This window comes from Pelodiscus sinensis, chromosome 2 (genome assembly GCF_049634645.1).
Source record: "Pelodiscus sinensis isolate JC-2024 chromosome 2, ASM4963464v1, whole genome shotgun sequence".
Classification (NCBI taxonomy): Eukaryota; Metazoa; Chordata; order Testudines; family Trionychidae; genus Pelodiscus; species Pelodiscus sinensis.
In genome coordinates, this window is record NC_134712.1 from 98510240 (window position 1) to 98526026 (window position 15787).

A 15787-nucleotide genomic window follows, 5' to 3' on the forward strand; every position below is an offset into this window, starting at 1 on the left:
CGGTGTAACATCTACATTTTTAGACAACAGGACTATTAAGAGAATGACTCCAGAAAAATTCAGACACACAATGTTGGAAAGAAGCAAAACCACAAATGAAAAGGAACATCCCCCCCACATAGCTGTTATAGAACTCAATCAAAGAAACTGCAGGAGTTAGTTATCTTTAGAAAAAAAATAGACTAGCTCAAGTGAAGTATTCAAACTTTTATCACTGCACAGTATGTGGACTGTAAGCTCTGAAGAATTGTGCAAATGTTTTGCATAGACAGTTCATTTATAAGAAACAGTAAAATTAATCTCAGTCTGCAATGCTTCTGTCACTTCCATAGGAGATGAATATGGCTACAGAATCTCATGTCCTGTAGTGAGCTTTAATAACCTGTTGAGTCTTAAGCGAGAATAATGTCAGCAGTGATTATCAAGCCATTATATCAATGTCAATGAGAGACCACTGCTGTCCTTACTGACACTTCCATAATAACCTTATCTCTGTCCATACGTCCGCTCGCTGGTACTTCACTGGTAATTAATGAAAGTTGCAATTTAGACTCTAGTCATGGGGCAAGATTTAAAAAATTTGCAACAAAAAGCAAGAACTGTGCTAGTGTCACTTCAATGCTATTTCCTCCCTGTTATGCTTTTTAAGGCCCAGCTATTAACTGAAGGACACTAATAACACAGTCAGCTTTTCAATTACTATGCTTAAGAAGGCACATTATAAATAGCTTTCCCCCATACAGGCTGCAGGTCTACAGTAGTGCACACTGCATTGGCCCTCTGCACAGTCACTGGCTTGTGGACTTTGTGCCCAAATCTCTCCTGTGTTCACTCACAGGGAGCCTCTGAGGACTAAACTTATATCATGGAGAGGGTCTACACTATGTACCCAGACTCCTCCATCCTGCTCACCAGCCTTGCATAGTGGGAATACGCTAATTTATCTCCTTGGATCATAGGAGAAGGTAGCAGGAATTACATCAAGACTAACACATTCCTTTAATAGACAATAATCATAATAATTAACACAATTCTAATGCTTTCATCAATAGCTCTCAAAGCACTTTATTCCCCTTGAAAGTCTCTGGCTCTGATTGTGCAAAGCTGAATTATCTCTCCATGAGTCCCACTTCAAAAGGAATAAACTCAAACAGACCTTTACTACAATGAAATTATAACACCCATGCCAAATCCAAATATCAGTGAGTTCCAGCCTTTCATTATAATACATACTCTGTCTACTGGTAGCTTACATAGCTATCTACTTCCATGTGAAGAAAAAATATATAGTTCTAGGCTACGTCTACACTGGCCCCTTTTCCGGAAGGGGCATGTTAATTTCAGCTATCGTAGTAGGGAAATCCGCGGGGGATTTAAATATCCCCCGCGGCATTTAAATAAAAATGTCCGCCGCTTTTTTCCGGCTTTTAGAAAAGCTGGAAAAGAGCGTCTACACTGGCCCCGATCTTCCGGAAAAAGCCCCCTTTTCCGGAGGCTCTTATTCCTACTTTGAAGTATACTTTGAATAAGAGCCTCTGGAAAAGGGCGCTTTTTCTGGAGGATCGGGGCCAGTGTAGACGCTCTTTTTGGAAAAAAGCGGCGGACATTTTTATTTAAATGCCGCGGGGGATATTTAAATCCCCCGCGGATTTCCCTACTACGATAGCTGAAATTAACATACCCCTTCCGGAAAAGGGGCCAGTGTAGTCGAGCCCTAGCTATAGATTACTTTTTATTTCCCTTTAGGGTAAAAAAATAGAGAGAGAAACTTGTCAGAAAACACACTAAAAACCCCAAATTCACAATATCAAAGGTCTGAAAGGAGCACTATTAATTGCACAATTGCATATTTTTGCAGTGTAATTAGCACACTTGGCTGGGATTCAGGGGACCAGGATGTCTTGTTCTTCGCCATTGAACTGAAATTTGACCTTTATAAAATCATGTCAGCTCCCTGTGCTTGAGTTTTCCTAGATATAAAGTGGGGATAAAGATACTGACCTCCTTAGTAAAGTGCTTTGAGATTTCCTGTTGAACACAGCTAGGTAATAGCTAGGTTTTATTTATTATTATTATTAAAGGAATGTGTCAGTGTTGCCACTGGTCTCAGGGAGGGAGAGACATGGTTCTCCTCAACTTGTTAGTAGTCTGAACAGCACTCCTCTCTTGCAGTGTGAGCTCAGGCTGGTTTGCAGGGGACTGAAGAAGCCAAGCCTTTTGCATGTTGCGAGTCAGCAGTCTAGCTTACATGGAGTGATGGAAAGCAGTTTATCTGAGGCATGTTACACACTGTGCCACCTCATGACTGAATGTTTAATATTCCATTGCACTTCTCCCACTTCGTGCAAAGCCAAGCCCAAGCTCAACTGCATAAGGAGATGTGGCATGGAATAGAGGAGATTAGCATTTCCATTCTTCTTCCCCCCACCTCCTCTTTTCACTAACTATGGCAAGTGAAGAGAAGGAACTCTTTCACCTGTGTTTTTGCTATATACGATCCTTTCTTAGCACCGTCTATCCAGAAAACAAACAACTAGAATTTTGTTTCTTCTCTCTGTATAATGCTATAAGCATGCACTTTAATACTTCTTAGTCCACCGCGTCACAGCAAAATTTGCACTCTGTTCTAGGCAGCAGGATTTAAGACCCATTTTAACATGTCTGAAAAGCAAATACAACAGTTCTCAACTGTAGGATAAGGTAGACATTCTGTGATCACAATATACCATTCTGCAAGCCCTTACAAAGGCCTGGCATTGCCATGGAGTTGTCCAACTCCTCCCTCTGAGGATTTTTTCAGGAAAATGCTATTTTTAGTCAGCTGCATAATATGGTTACAGTCAGAACATCACTCCTGTAATGTTCAGTAACTGTAGTGGGTTACTGTTGATTACTGCCATGTAAAATCTAATGGTGTAACTTTTGTTTGTGCTGAGTAGTATTTGTAAATGAAGAGCATGACTCCACCTTGGGATACCCTGGTTTCAGAAAAGTTCACGCACACAGAGGCTAAAACCCGTGTCAATGAGTGCCTGTCACAGATGAACGACCCTAGAATACCCATGATGGGCAGCAGTGCAAACACTAGGAGGATTGATGCCATTGGCTTACGGGGTTGTGATAGTCTGCAGTCAGAGAGTCATGAAACACACCTAAAAGTGAATCCACTATTATAGATTCCTTGTGTTTCCAGTAGCACAAAATTTAGGACTAATAACATAGAAGCAGGGAGTGAAGAAGTGGAGTAATTTTGATAGGAGTAGATTAACGGACATGACTGACAACAAACTAGCTTAACTTTTTAGGGTGCAGTATTAAGACATCTCAGACCATAGCTCAGGTGACATGTCTTACCCAGAGACACACACACACACACTTTATTTACTTCACTCAAGTACTGATGTTGTCAAACTGGTAGAATTTGGATCAAATTATTTGTGCAAGGTAAAAAAAAGAGGAAAGGAGCCCTGTATTCTAGTCACTGCAGCAGACAGTTGAGCACACAGAGAAGGTTGCCAGCAAAGCACTGGCAGGCCCGCCAACAGGTCGGAAGAGGGGACAAAAGAGGTAGCGATTCAAAGTGACCCAAGACTCCCAACCATCACCATTGCTACTGGGTAGCAATGGCAGCCAGAACCCCGGAGCCTTTACATTGCAGCCGGAGTGCCATGCTGTGCTCTCTGTTTGGCTCTGAGTGGGGGGTAGGGATATTACAGTCTGGCTGGTGCTGAGGGCTGGCTACCCCAGCTTAACACCTTCTTCCCAAGACCCTGCCCCTTCTACTTGAGGCCCCGCTCCTTCCAGGAAGGTGGACCTGCCTTCTCCCCACATGTTGCCTACGGGCCCAAGGAGGCTGTCAGCTGGGGAGAACATAGAGTGCCCAAACACTAATTTGTCCAGGGGAAAATGATTGTTTTATGCAAAGTACAGAGCAGAGGGAAAAATCAATACTTCTCACTGTTATATAAGCCACTTGATGTCAGACTGGTCTGATGCTTGTTTCTTAAGAAATGTCCTGTTTTCATGTTGTTTGAAAGTGAGGACTTTTAAGACCTCACCCAATCCAAGGTCAATGGGAGTCTTGTCACTGATTTCATTTGCCTTTGCATGAAAACCTTGGAGAAGGTGCTTCTGGCTGAAATATGAGAGATGTCTCTGAAAGAGTTCTGACTAAAGCTATGAATACAAATAAGAATCAGGGTCTCGCCTATGCAATTCATTAAAGCAAAGAAATATCCTTGTTGCTTCATCAAAAGAAGAGAGAGCCTGAAGTTTGAAGTCAATGTAGAAAAATTAAAATGATTGAAAAGCATTAGTTTTGCAGTTAAGCTAATTCTAATTAAGTTACATATAATTCTTTGCAGGGCAATCTGAAAGTTTAGGAGTACTGAGAGAAAGCAGAGCTGAGAGGGGAGAGCAGATGAGATATCCTGCATTTTCATAGGAGGAGGAGATGGAGGGAGCCGAGCTTCCCCAGTCCACTTTGCTCTTTTTCTTTCTTTTCTCCTCTTAATCGTATTTTGAGAATAGTATTTGGTTGTGAGGGATGGGAGGAGAGCTCTGCCTGTCTCCTGCAGCAGCTCTGATTGGCTGTTCTTCCTCATGAAGCAGGATAGTGGGCAGACAACCAATCAGGGATTTCCCCCCAAAACAGAGTTGAGATTCCGAAGAAAGATGAAACTTTTTGCACTGTTGTGAGACTACCCTCCCAAAACTCTCATGATTTGCCAAGGGATTGTGAACTGGGAACAGCATTGTGTTTAAAACATGACCATACAGTGCACTTGCTAAGTGAAGTTTTATCAGGAGGCCATTATTTTGGTTAGCATTAGAGAAGCCCTTGACAAGTCCCTTTTTTTCTGGGTTTTTCATTATTATTCAGCTAAATTGTCAGTGTGGCTGCTGGGACATCAATGTGAAGAACAATGTGGCTTAGAAGGCTAATCATGGAACAACTCCGGTACCATGTGGCATGGTCACATGTCTTTGTATGACCAACCATAATCCAGGTTTACAGGAAAAACAAGTCTATTCACAGATCCTTGTCTTGAGAACTGGTACTTTAAGTTCCTTGAGTACTACTAATGGCACATCTAGATATATAAATGGGTTTATAGTTCATAAATCTAACTTCATCTACAAGAATGATACATGCACACAAATAAAATATGCACGTTCAGAGGATTACAAGCACTCCAAGGATAAGTTACTTTCTCTAAATGTATAAAATGAATTTGAGTTATGCCTATTCATATTCAAAAACATATTTCCACAGAAATATGGAGGTGCAACATCTCAAACAGTATTGCTAATTTTAATCTACAATTTTCAAAATTTGGTAAAGCATTCATACATTTTTGGACTCACTTGTTCAGAGTGAGAACTCATATTCTATTGGTTTAGTTCATGTACAAGCATGTGGTCTTAGTCAGTTTAGGCTAGCTGTGCTTTCAGTCAATTGTCCAAATCCCTACCTGGCTGATTTGCATTTGTCATGTGGTTCGATTTATTTTAGATCTAAGGGAGAAACCAGGACACTCCAGGGCTACTTAACCACTTTCTTATTTATTGCAAGCTTTAAGCAGTTAATACAGTTGTTTAAGTTTTACAAGAACAATTACTATACAATATAAACCTTAAATTAGATTGTAAAGCAATTAATACAGAGCAAAGCAATGCAAAAGCAATTACTAGAAAATCTACTATAATACAATAATAAAGCCTAATTCACTTACACTTCACCCGTATGCTACCTACAGTACCAGGCAGGAGGTCGTGGTTCCTTTTCTTTCCATGCAATGGAACTCTATGCACTGTGTCACTGGTGTGAAGGGCCTATTTACTTCTAGTTACATCGAGTGGGACGTATGGGTCAATCCTGCCCATTCCCTCCCATCGATTGTTCTTACTAAGCCCAATTTATAGCAAAATGAGACTTGGTCATTCTAATAATATTTACCAACTGATTATGTATTGTGTAGGATACGTAAAATGCCCAATGTCCCTATTTGGGATACATCCTGCTGTTCAGGATGTTGCTTCAATGTGCGCGGTTGACAGTTTCATGGCTACATCTGTACTATTTGCTTATCAGAAACAGAAGTACCAGTACAAGGTTGCTTGTCGTGCGTTCTTGACATGGTCTCGTGCACCATGCTTAATCTGCATTGTTATTCAAAACATTCCTTCCTCTCAGGCCTTGCCTGTGTGCTTATTTGCACCAGACTTGAGTTAGGCCTGGGTTTGCTTTTAGGCAGACATCACCATTTATTGCCAGGGCATGATAGCGTAGGCTCCCCCACAGTATTTAGCAATTATGTCTTGTGCCACCATTTTTGAGTGACATTACTAATTTACCACATTATTAATATATGCTGGAACTGTCTTTGCAAAAACAAGATTGCCAGTGAAAGGTCTATCACAGCCTTATTGATTTCAAATGAAAAAAGGTGAATGTTGCTTCAGAAAGTTACAAAAAAATGGTTCAATTAACTCACAGCAAAGTGCTTTGCTGTAACATTCTCAACAGGTGTTCTCTTATCGGAAACCATTGGTTTTCTATTACTCACTGTTAGTAGGTGATGACTTCTGCTTAATATATATATTTATTTTGTTTTAATTGATTTTGTTGGTTGTTTTTCACTGAGCATGTTTGGAAAACTTCTGACCACTTCTGATAAATAACCTTCTAGAATATTGATTGAGATACTTGTACATTATTTAAACTGAAACATTTGCTTGTTGTGGCGTGATTTCTGGTGTCCTCGTTACTTGACTCAACACTGTGGTCAATACAGTCCGATGAATTGTGTGTTTCATCTACCCTTAAAACAGCCTTTCTAACACGATATAAATTTTTAACTGGGGACAACTTAATGTCCAATTCATGTCAATCATTATGTATTTTTTATCTTATGTATTATTTTAGTGTTACACTGTCTTCATGCCTCAATAAGAAAGAAAAAAATACTTAATCATATACTTATCTTCAAGCATATGTTTATGTTCCACATTACACATACAGCTGCACAGTGTACACTTCCACACAAACCCAATGGGAATATTTTAAAACACACTCTTTAAACATCATCCTAACAACACTGCTGTTGAAACTTAGATGTTAACTAGAGATTCTAAAAATTGTTAGAAATAAAAGATGTGACTTCATTTTTCATAGATTCAAAGATTTTGAAGCCAGAAGGAATCATTTGATCATCTTGGCTAACAAAGCCAATTAATTTTACCTAGTTACACCCATACTTAACAGAATGGCTTCTGTTTGGTTAAATCATTTTTTTTTCCAGAAAGGTAACTATCTTGATACTGAAGGAGCTGATTGAGGAGGTATCTCAGCCATTAGGCATCATCCTTGAAAAGTCATGGAAGACGGGAGAGATGCCAGAAAACTAGAAAAGGGCAAATATAGCATCCACCTACAAAAAGGGAAATAAGGACAAGCCAGGACCACACAGACCAGTCAGCTTAACTTCTGTACCAGGAAACATAATGGAATAAATAAGTAAGGAATCCATCTGCAAACAACTAGAAGATAATAAGGTGATAAGTAATAGTCAGCATGGATTTCTAAAGAACAAATCATATCAAACCAATCTAATAGCTTTCTTTTATAAGAAAATAAGCTTTGTGGATAAGGGAGGAAGAGGTAGACACGGTACACCTAGACTTTAGTAAAACATTGATACAGTCTTGCATGACCTTCTCATCAATAAACCAGGGAAATACAACCTAGATGGGACTACTATAAGATGAGTGCCTAACTGATTGGATAACCATTCTTAGAAACTATTTATCAATGGCTCACAGTCATACTGGAAGGGCATAAAAGGTGGAGTCCTGCAGGGATCAGTTTTGGGATCAATTCTGCTCAATATCTTCATCAATGATTTAGATGATGCCATGGAGAGTATGCTTATTAAGTTTGCAGATTATACCAAGATGCGAGGGGTTACAAGTGCTTTAGAGGATAGGGTCATAATTCAAAATGGTCTGGACAAACTGGAGAAATGGTCTGACATAAATAGTATGCTGTTCAATAAGGACATGTGATAGGAACTCCACATAGGGAGGAACAGTCAGTTCCACACATATAAAATGGGAAGTCATTGTCTAGGAAAGAGTACTGCAGAAAGGGATCTAGGGGTTGTTACCTGGGGGACTTAGGTAAACAATTACCGTGGAAGCCAAAACCTGTAGTAAAGCCTAAGGCCTAAGGCAGGTTGCCCCCCCCACAGAAGCCAGATTCGGCCTGGTATTACGTATCTAGTCACCGTTGGATTGGGTAACCCACAAATCAGGCGAGAGACCAATGTTTAGGGCCAAACCATATATTTTGAACAGTCAAACGCACAACAACAACAGTAAAAACCCATCCTATCCCAGAAGAGAAAGGAGATAGATATGTCCCGAATACACAAGGGCTACGTCTACACTGTCATGATTTTCCGAAAATGCTTTTAACAGAAAAGTTTTCCGTTAAAAGCATTTTCGGAAAAGCGCGTCTAGATTGGCAGGATGCTTTTCCGCAAAAGCACTTTTTGCGGAAAAGCGTCCGTGGCCAATCTAGACGTGCTTTTCGGCAAAAAAGCCCCTATCGCCATTTTCACGATCAGGGCTTTTTTACGGAAAACAGTACTGTGCTGTCTACACTGGCCCTTTTGCGCAGAAGTCTTTCGGAAAAAGACTTTTGCCTGAACGGGAGCAGCATAGTATTTCCGGAAAAGCACTGACAATCTTACATGAGATCGTCAGTGCTTTTCCGGAAATTCAAGCGGCCAGTGTAGACAGCTGGCAAATTTTTCTGGAAAAGCGGCTGATTTTCCGGAAAAACTTGCCAGTCTAGACATAGCCAAGGGGTATACTTTACAATATCAGAGGCGGTGATTGAGGCCTGTGACCTTTCACCCTGTGGCTAGTGTGAAGCCTTAGGGGAGGACAGCAGGGCGTCCCTCGCTGACAGGGAGTAGTCCAGTTGAACGGTCCTCCTGTAGATGGGCCCTCGCCTCCAGTGGATAAGGTAAGTTCCCTCAGATTGGCATTCGGTAGTCCTTCGACTCACAGTCCAATCCAGTAGGTAAAGTGTTGGTAACAAAGTCCAAGTCCATGTGGCAGAAGCCTGCAACCAATCCAGTGGGGTATTCCCACACTCAAGGTGGCTATCTCCCATGACTCGAGCTGAATCCTTGTACCAGTATCCACGAACCAAAATGGAGCACCACGGGAAACAGACAAATACTGACAGGACTCTAAACGGTGGATAGTGACTTACTGAGAATAGCACAGACGGACAGTGGTGAACCCGTACCCCTCTTTGGTCAGGGCTTATAAACTCTTTGAGGCGGGAAAAGGGTGGTAAGGGTTGGGTGCACAGAATGGTGCTGTGTGCAATGTTCTAGGAGGGAGGAGTGTACAGTTTCTGGGTGGCGTGCAGCTCATTTGAGTGCCTAGTGCACAGTTTTGAGCTGAGTGCATAACTATGGGGATGGGTGCACATAGCATAGGGTGGTGTGCACTTAATGTTTTGGCGGGAAAGCAGTGGTAAAGGAAGAAGAAAGAAGAAAAGAAAACAAGATGGAATCTGAAGAGACTCCATTTTGAAAAGCAATGGTCCTAATTATCCTTACTTAGGCAACAGGAACACAAGCTAAATATGAGTCAACAGTGTGACTCTGCTGCAAAAAAAGGCAAACATGATTCTGGGATGCATTATCAGGAGTGTTGCGAGCAAGACATGAAAAGTAATTCTTCCATTCTACTCTGCGCTGATTAGGCCTCAGCTGGAATATTGTGTTCAGTTCTGGGCTCCACATTTCAGGAAAGATGTGGAGAAATTGGAGAGGGTCCAGAGAAGAGCAACAAAAATGATGAAAGGTCTAAAAAACATAACCTATGAGGGAAGACTAAAAGAATTGGGTTTATTTAGTTTGGAAAAAGAAGACTGAGGGGGAATATGATAGCAAATTTTAAGAACCTAAAAGCGTGTTACAAGGAGAAGGGAAAAAATATTCTCCTTAACATTTGATGATAGGACAAGAAGCAATGGGCTTAAATTACAGCAAGGGAGGTTTAAGTTGGACATTGGATAAAACTTGCTAACTGTTAGTGTGGTGTGCTTATTGAACATGTAATGCCAAGTACATTTTCACCTTTGAATCTGTGGTAGCCAAACAGTTTGAAGAGCCAGGGCTTAATGTTGCACCCACTGTAATGAAAAAAGTGACGGGCAGACATTAGATCAGATACATTGTGGAGCACAAAAACTAATCTCTTAGCACAGAAGAATGTCCATCCAACACAATAGGGATATGTTATGTACAAAGTCAAAGTTATGCTTTTAAGTGATCAATATATAGCAGGTCAGTACAGAGATTTTAAGGGAGCAGTTGGACTCATTCTGATGGCAAGATGGTAAGGAACAAACTGGGGCTCCCTCTTTTGCTTTAGCTTGAAGGCGTGTGCAACATAGTGGCTGCAAAAAGCAGGTCCCACTGCTAGGCAAGCATCTACATTTGCAAAGGGGGGGCTACAGTGGTCTGACAGCAGGGCAGGGCAGGGCAGGGCAGGGCAGGGCAGGGCAGGGCAGACGCTTTTGTGGTCACCATGGCTACATCTAGACTGGCATGATTTTCCAGAAATGCTTTTAACAGAAAAGTTTTCCGTTAAAAGCATTTTCGGAAAAGAGCGTCTAGATTGACACGGACACTTTTCTGCAAAAGCACTTTTTGCGGAAAAGCGTCCATGGTCAATCTAGACGCGCTTTCGCGCAAAAAAGCCCCGATCGCCATTTTCACGATCGGGGCTTTTTTGTGCAAAACAAATCTGAGCTGTCTACACTGGCCCTTTTGCGCAAAAGCTTTGTGCAAAAGGGACTTTTGCCTGAATGGGAGCAGCATAGTATTTCCGCAAGAAGCACTGATTTCTTACAGTAGGAAGTCAGTGCTTTTGTGGAAATTCAAGCAGCCAGTGTAGACAGCTGGCAAGTTTTTCCGGAAAAGCAGCTGATTTTCTGGACAAACTGGCCAGTCTAGACACAGCCCATGTGTTTAGCACCCACTGTTTGCTGTGGGAGTGCACCTTTCCCTTCCCACAGGAGTCTGTGGGGGAAAAGGGGCCTGGGAAAAGTGGGCCTGCCCACCTTTTGCCAGGAAAGTGCAATTTTTTCTTTCCACAGGAGCATTCAGGAGGAGGGGAGCCACTGTGTGGTTGGTACTCCCCCCCCCATTTGCTGGGAGAGGGCAACTTTCTGTTCCCACATACGGAAAGCCTCTGGGCATGGGGGTGGGGGAAGGGGAAGAGGGTACAATTGTTCCCACATTTGGCCTGCAGAGGGAAGCGAGGGTGGGTGTAGAGGCAGGGCAAAGGCTCAAACCTTGCTTTGCTGGGGATGAGCAAATGAAGGTGTGATGCCTCTGTGGTACCAATTACATATATAGCTTCCCCTGCTTCATTTAGGTTGCCAAGCATGATATCAATCTTCTCTGATTCACACAGAATGATAGGGAGTGGATGCTGAGCAAATGTGGCTAGAAACCCGGACCTTAAGCTGCAATGCTTTGTGCTGCAATGGTGCCAGATCACTTACTGTTGGCTTGGTGTGAAAAGGTGTCCTACCATGGAGGATGGAATAAGGCCACCCTCTCCAGAAACTCTGTGAGAAGTATGAAAGAGTAGCTCTACGAAAGCTTTGTGGAGCTGTGTAGGGAAGATTCCTGCTGCATCTCCAGGCATGTTAACAAGCTGTTCTGGGGACCCTCCTCCCACAGTGCAGGCAGAAATCACACCCAATTACCTTAATCCATTTGTACAATGATTAAAAATGTGAAGTCACTAGAAGTACCCTTCATGCCATCAGGGCCCGGCTGCAATATGTCCTGAGAGGAGAGGATTGTCTCCAAAGTTATAAAAAGATCCTGGCTGTAAGAGAGATCAGATACTCCATTCTCCTGTTGACCATTCTCCTCCTCGTCCTCTTCCCCATTCACACTGTCATCTCTGCTGTTGCCTGATGCCGCCTGAAGAATCTCTTGGGAGGAATCCACAGACTGGGTTGGGTCTGGTTCCCCCCTAGAATTCCATGCAGCTGCTCATAGAAGTGGCATGGTTGCAGCAATGATCCTGACTGTCCGTTTGCCTCCTTTGTCTTCTGGTAGGACTGCCTCAGCTCCTTTATTTTCACGTGGCACTGCTGGGCATCCCTGGTATATCCTTTTCCATCAGGTCCATCAGATATCAGCATTTCTTTTCCTTCTTCATAGTTCTATTTGAACAGATTCTTCTCCCCACACAGCAATGAGCTCCAGCATTTCCTGGACACTTCATGCCGGAGCTCATTTACAACCCTGGGCATTCACAGTCAGGTGTGCTGCTGAGGTGTGCTGCCTGTTCTGAGGTCTGTTCACTATGCTGGCCAAACAGGACATTGAATTCATACTTTTCCAGGGCTTTTCCTATGCACCTGGAGAGTAGCAGTGTGGAAAGTGCTAGCCAGAGAAGTGATACTGGGGCACTCTGTTGGCAGACAGGGCTTGGTGATGTGGAATCATTGTTTTACTAATGTGGCTAAGTTCGACCTAAACTCATAGGCTGTCTACATTGGCATGCTTTTGCGCAAAAGTGGCTGCTTTTGCGCTAAACCTTGCTGCCTGTCTACTTTGGCTGCGAGTTCTTGCGCAAGAACACTGACGTTCTAATGTATGAAATCAGTGCTTCTTGCACAAAAATTATGATGCTCCCACTCAGGAATAAGCCCTCTTGTGCAACTGTTCTTGTGCAAGAGGCCAGTGTAGACAGGCAACATGAATTTCTTGTGCAAAAAAGCCCGGTGGCTAAAATGGCCATTGGAGCTTTCTTGCGCAAGAAACCGTTTACACTGGCACGGATGCTCTTGCACAAAAGCACATCTCTTGTGCAAAGGCACATGCCAGTGTAGACGCTCTCTTGCGCAAATACTTTAATGTAAGAACTCTTGCGTTAAAGAGTATTTGCGCAAGATCATGCCAATGTAGACGTAGCCATAGGGTACATCTATACAGCAGCGTTATTTCATAATAATAGATGTTATTCTGTAGTAACATAGTGCACATCTACACTACAAGCATTTATTTTAAAATAATGTTGAGTTGTAGGACTTCTTACTCTGACTCATGGTAACCCTCATTTCATGAGGATCAAAGGAAGTCGAAGGAAGAGAATAAGGAATAAGGGATCTTTTGGAAAAGGCTTTATTTTCCGAAAGATCCGCGTCTAGACTGGCGCATTTTCCCGGCAAAGCTCCGAGCCTGAAAAAAGCGGCAGCTATGTTTATGCAAATGAAGCAGGGGGGGGGGATTTAAATCCCTGCTTCATTTGCAATTGTTATGTGTCTAATTTGCATCCCTTTTACGGAAAAGGGATGCAGTCTAGACACAGCTATAGTGTAGACCACACCTAAGTAGAAAAGATAAGCAAAGGCTCTGAGGGAAACCTGGAGCTAAAGTGACTTACCAAAGGTTAAAAAGAGTCAGTCAGTGATAGAATCAAGATTGGAACCAAGGTCTCCTGACACCCAGTCCAATAACTTTCCACTAGATGACATTACCTCCAAAGGTATAGCCTACCTCAAGGTAGATTTGCATAACAAGCTACCTCTTTGATGCATGATGCTTTCTCTGATATCAACTTCTAAACCTAGTTTGTCATTTCCATCTTAATATATGTTTGTGTTCATTTAATCTTAGAGCAATGTATCATCCAATTACTTTATCTTCGTGAGTTTCTGAGGATATCAGTTAGCTGTAAGATGGTGTAACAGGACGTCTGCCCTCACTGGCCCTTTAAGGGCAAAAACCCAGTCTGGAGTGAGGGCTGTGAGCAAAGTCCCAGCTGAGGCAGTTATTGCTAATTGTGGTCTAGCAGGGGGATATATAAAGAAGCACTTCTGGAGACTGAGGGAAAAAAGGATTCACTCTTGCTCTGGCTAGAGAGCACAAAGGACTTATCTGCCACAGAAGCAGGAAGCTTCCTGGAGGTAGAGCAGTGCTGAGGAAAGGCAGGCAGAGCTGGGGAAGCTCTGGCCAGGCAAGCTCCCAGGCTGCAGGGCCTGAAGGAAGGCCTGAAGCTACGAGAGCTGCAGGGAGGCAGCCAGGGTAGGCAAAGGAAGCAGGTCCACATTTCCTTGCCAATGATGAGTAGCCATTTCAGACTGCAGTTTGCCCCTGAGGCAGAGGCTAGATGAAGACTGGCAGTGAGTCACTGAGGCAAGGGGGTATAAGGGAACTGGAGGTTCCTTGGGAGGGGGAACCCTGGAGTGCAGCGACACCCCCACCCCCTGAAGGGAGCCGAGAGTCACTGGCGTGGGCACTGCTGTAGGGCAGTTTCCTGAAGGGAACGCTGCAGTCTGGAAGCAATATGGGTTGGAAAGGAGCACATGGAATGAAGACACCAGCCAGAGGAAGGCACCCTGTGGGTATGTGAGCTAATTCCCAGGGCTACCGGCAGGAGGCGCCGTGGCGGTGAGTCCAACCCGTGACAGATGAGTTCTAGGGAGTACACTTACAAAGCTTTACCTGGCTGGGTCCTGTCCTTTGCTAAGTCCACCACCAAAAAGATCTTACAGTGGTCTTAAGTGGGTAACCAAAACCGTGCAGTTTATAAATCCTCTAGTATGGGAGGGGGGGCGTAGATGTTTTGTATCAGGTTTACTGCATTTTGAACAAAAGTAAAAACAGGGATAAAAATGAAGTGGTGAGCGAGAGAGAATCTTTCTGTGGCAATACAATGCATCAGAAACTTGGCTTTCTGAAAGGGAAAATGGGTCCATGTCTAAGCCTCACAAAGCTTACTTTCTGATCATCAATATCTTCATATGTTACAAGCACCTAAGCATTAAATGTGCAAATTGACCTTCAGTCTGTTTAGCTTTGCATCTCATTGAGTATAATCCAATGGCTTCTACACATGACACAGCTTCTGAGTTTGAAATTTTCCTTTCTTTACTAACAATGTTGATATTAGAGCTCCTGTATTTTGTATACATTTTTTATTTTGCTAAGTTTTTCATCCAGATTTTGAATGAACTGCTTTAATAGTACTGCTTGTGTATGTGCTCACTCTGGGAGCTCACCGCTTGTCCTATCTGTGCAAAAATCATTACAAGACTCCATATTTATGCTTGTTGCCTTGATGAGTTGGAGCCTAATTGTTTGCCTTGTATATTTTTCAGCACTTGTTTATTTGGGGCTCGATTCTTCTGTTACTTATACCAGCCTTCTCTCACTGTCAATCCACTGACTTTTATGGAATGACTCCAATTTTGTACCAAAATAACTGAAAAGTGAATCAGGCCCTGGGGGTTGTACAGCTCCATACCTTTTCAGTTCTTTCATTAGATCACTCATTAGTCTTGGTTAGGATCTACATTTTAACAATCCCAGTTGTCATGAACTTCCACTTCAGCAAAAAGGGCACAGCTAAGTTAGCATTGTGACTCTGAATCCAGATGGGTGACTTCCTCCCTTTCTCCAACCCCAGTGTATCTGGTAAACTCTTAATCTTCTTTCTCTGTCTTTGCTGTCACTGTATGGTACCCACCCAATACTTAATTTTGTATTTAAATAATGACCAGTCACTACACAGGGGCATGATCTTCAGAGTTCTCTCATGTCCACCCACATGCTTCCCCATGCCAAGAGTTAGGGCCAAATTCACGTTTGTTATAATTAGGTGCAACACCCAGGTGCAAAAATTAAGTCAACTACTATCATTGGCAAAGTTTTAATTCAGCAAAGAAGGT

The 15787-nt window shown here is 42.7% G+C and overlaps 1 long non-coding RNA gene across 1 annotated transcript in view; it reads left to right on the forward strand.

The window, feature by feature from the left end:
- Positions 1 to 15787, forward strand: part of LOC142826754 (uncharacterized) — a 131663-nt gene that overhangs the window by 37345 nt on the left and 78531 nt on the right. The gene's annotated exons all lie outside the window — the stretch shown is intronic.